The following is a 4,239-nucleotide window of genomic DNA, read 5'->3' on the forward strand; positions in this document are numbered from 1 at the left end:
TTGCCATAGCGTGCCACGTATACTTATCCATTTGGGTTGGGAAGCACGCCATCCCATGTAGACAGAGGAGACTGGCGGTACTGCAGTTTAACTGACGCGGAGCCCAGAAGACGCCCTCAAAGAGAAGTCCATTTTCAAAATGATTTAAGAAGAAACTTTCATCATCACCTTTGTGACAAATATCCATTGAGTTTTTCCATGAATTGTCTCCAAGGCCAATTTTCTTCCATCACTCACAGCCAAAGTTTTATATTTTACATTTTATATTCATGCTGCTAGGGCTCCTGAGTGGTACAGCGGTCTAATCCAGGCTGTATCACATCTGGCTGTGATTGGGAGTCCCATAGGTTAGTGCACAATTGGCCCAGCATTGCCAGGGTAGGCTGTCATTGTAAATAAGAATGTGTGTTTAACTGATTTGCCTAGTTGAATAAAGGTAAAATGTGTCACATGTGCACACAGAAGGAAAAACTATCTTAATCACTCATGCAATCTCGTCGGTGTTATAATGGAAAGTGCTATCTGGGATCCATTGGAAGTCCCTACCCTAAACTCTAAGTTAACTAACCTTAAGCCTAACCAGTGGCGAACCGTCATCCAGGGTAGGTGGGGCATTGAATTGAACCTGTTTAGCTAAAAACAAGAATTATAATTATTATATATATTTTTTTTAAATGTGCCTGTTTTGCATGTTATTTTGGCATTAGTACGTGTCAAATATCAGTTTGCAAACAATGTAAAAAATAAAAAAAAATTATAATAATTGAGGTAATAAAGCCGAATACAAATATGGTCTCTATTTTTTGGGGCTGACATTCTGCACATTTTCTCCTCATCTACTCCTCGTTGCTCTCAATACAGTTTTCTGTTCCCAAATCTACTTTGAACAGAGCGGACTAAGTTTTGTAGGTAAAGTACCTTTCGCAAAACGTTAAAAAAATCGCGCTGTGTAATGCAAAGGCGAATTGAGTTATTGCAAGCACACCACAGAGTAGGCGTTCCCTAACGGAAATATGCAGGTGCATGCTAGAACGCACCAATAGGATCTCGCTAGCGTGTGCTTGGCTCTGCCCACGTTATATCTACAGTAACTTTGATTTTATCTTTGATTGGACAAGCTAGCAGTCATCATCTTGAATCAAGTCGACAATCTACTGGAAAATCCTTTTCAATCCTTGTCATATGAAGAGAAATTATGAAGAGAATTATAGATAAAACGTTTCGGTGCTCATCGGCCATTGGACATAAACATTACATAACAAGTTGGAAATTGCAAATTCAACAATGAGTGGTTTGGAAGGAATCAGTGGCTAACTGCAAGCATTGCAAAGCAATCACTAGCCTGCTATTCAGTGGAGTGGATTTGTGGTCCGAGTCTGAGTTTAAGAGTCTCTTTTTCAAGCTTAAAAGGATAAACATTCAACATTGGCCATGCTGTCAATCCAGCATGACTTCTACCCCTTTCAAAACAACTGGAAACTCGGAACTGGGAAATCTCAGACTTCAGTGAGTTCAAGAACTCTGAAAAAAACGAGCTCTGACTGGGAAAATACATTTTGAACAGTCATCCAATTCGGAATTCCAACCTACCTCTTTCTAGAACTCCATCCTGAAGATCACTAACGTCATGATTCAACCTTGTTTTTTTCTGAATCCCCTGTTGTCTTGAAAGCACCATAAATCCAGAGAATGCCAGACTTTGATGACAAAGTTTGATGACAAAATTTGCCCACGAAGGAGTGCCGTGCCACATTCCTGTTCAAGTGAACACAGCACAACAACGTGAGTCCAGAAATGTATTTTATGCTACTGCAAAAATTATGTAATATGCCAGGGAGATATGTATACTGTAGCTAAGAAAGTAATACTATGTATATGTTGGATAGTAAGCTGTTAGTAACCCATGTGCCTCACCCTAATAATTTGGTCCTTTTTCCCCTCATAATTTAGCCTACTGTTCTGACTTGGTGGTGCACATGTAGCTTATAGCCTGGTTTAGAGAAATGTCATCATTGAATATTGTAAGAGCTTTCATTGTCTGCTTACAAGTCTGACCATAACAGGCTCTTGAACAAGTTCTATCCCCAAGCAATACAACTGAAAAATAGCTAACAAAATAGCTACACAGACTGAGTTATTGAGTTATCTTTATTGACCTTTTATTTAAATATTTGCACTGTTTCTATGCACACTCACATGGCCCTACACATGCACACACACTGTCACTCCAACACACACATAAACACTCATTCCATCATTTGCTCATTCACACATACTGTAATATGCACATACTGTACATGTATACTGATTCTACACACCCGCACACCCCTTCACATGCAAACTGCTGCTATTCTGTTTATTTTATATCCTGTTACCTTAACCCTTACCCCTTACCCCATACATATCTACCTTCATCACTCCAGTATTCCTGCACATGTAAATATGGTATTGGCACTGACTTTTTAAATATTTCCTGTATGCTTACTTACTTTGTGTATTTTATATTTCATATTTCTTATTCTTATTTCTCTTGTGTTTTATTCTATTAATACATTGTTATTGATTATTGCATTTCGGAGTTTTGAGTTTGCAATAAATGTACTAGTGCATGTGACATTAAAACTTGAAACCCCAATAGTGGTAATTTCCTCTCCACCGACCCACACATTTCCAATGCCTTTGAACAATGAATATGCAGATATAGAAGATGTTTTTGTCTTTTCTGCTTTGTTAGGTAATGGAACCATGGGAATTGGTTGGGATGGACCTAACCAGGGCATCTGAGGGGTACCAGTACATATGTGTAATGATGGATTACATTTCAAAATGGACAGAGACTTTCCCCTTCTTATGGCTGGGGGCAGTATTGACTAGCTTGGATGAATAAGATGCCCAGAGTAAACTGCCTGCTACTCAGGCAGAGAAACTAAGACATGCTTATTATTAGTAGTTTGGATAGAAAACACTCTGAAGTTTCTAAAACTGTTTGAATGATGTCTGTGAGTTTAACAGAACTCATATGGCAGGCAAAAACCTGAGAAAAAATCCAACCAGGAAATAGGAAACCTGAGGTTTGTAGTTTTTCAAGTAATTTCCTATCGAATATACAGTGTCTATGGGGTCATATTGCACTTCCTAAGGCTTCCACTAGATGTCAACAGTCTTTAGAACATTGTTTCAGAATTCTACTGTGAAGGATGAGGGAATGAGAGCTGTTTCAACCAGGTGTCTGGCAGAGTGCCATGAGCTCACTCAGGCGCTCCCCCGTGAGAGGTAGCTGCGTTCCTTCTCCTTTCTAAAGACAAAGGATATCTCCGGTTGAATTTATCTAGTTTATCTAAAGTTCCATGCATAACACTTGTATTTTCATCAACATTTATGATGAGTATTTCTGTAAATTGATGTGGCTCTCTGAAAAATCATCAGATGTTTTGGAGGCAAAACATTACTGAACATAACGCTTCTGTAACGGCTGTCGTCTTCCTCTTCCTCGGACGAGGAGAGGAGAGAAGGATCAGTGGACCAATACGCAGCGAGGTATGTTGACATAATGAATTTATTGAAAAGACAAAGACTGACACGAACTATACTTGACTTATACAAAATAACAAACAAACAACGTAGACAGACCTGATCATGGAACTTACATAAAACACGCAGAACTCACGAACAGGCACAGACTACAATAAACGAACCGAACAACCAAAACAGTCCCGTGTGGTGCACAGACACGGAAAACACAGGAGACAATCACCCACCAACAAACAGTGTGAACAGCCAACCTATATATGGTTCTCAATCAGAGGAAAACGTCAAACACCTGTCTCTGATTGAGAACCATATAAGGCTGATTACAAGACCTAAACATAGAAACACAAAACATAGAAATGCCCACCCACACTCATGCCCTGACCGACTAACACATACAAAACAACAGAAAATAGGTCAGGAACGTGACATAACCCCCCCCCTCAAGGTGCGTACTCCGGACGCACTACCAAAAGTCTAGGGGAGGGTCTGGGTGGGCATCTGACCACGGTGGTGGCTCAGGCTCTGGACGAGGTCCCCACCCCACCATAGTCAATCCCAGCTTCCGTAGCCTCCTCAAAATGACCACCCTCCAAATAACCCCACCTAAATTAAGGGGCAACACCAGAATGACTGGCGGATCCTGGCTGGCTGGCTCTGGCGGATCCTGGCTGGCTGGCTCTGGCTGGTCATGGCTCGCTGACGGCTCTG

The sequence above is a fragment of the Salvelinus fontinalis genome, chromosome 4 (genome assembly GCF_029448725.1).
Source record: "Salvelinus fontinalis isolate EN_2023a chromosome 4, ASM2944872v1, whole genome shotgun sequence".
Taxonomy (NCBI): Eukaryota; Metazoa; Chordata; class Actinopteri; order Salmoniformes; family Salmonidae; genus Salvelinus; species Salvelinus fontinalis.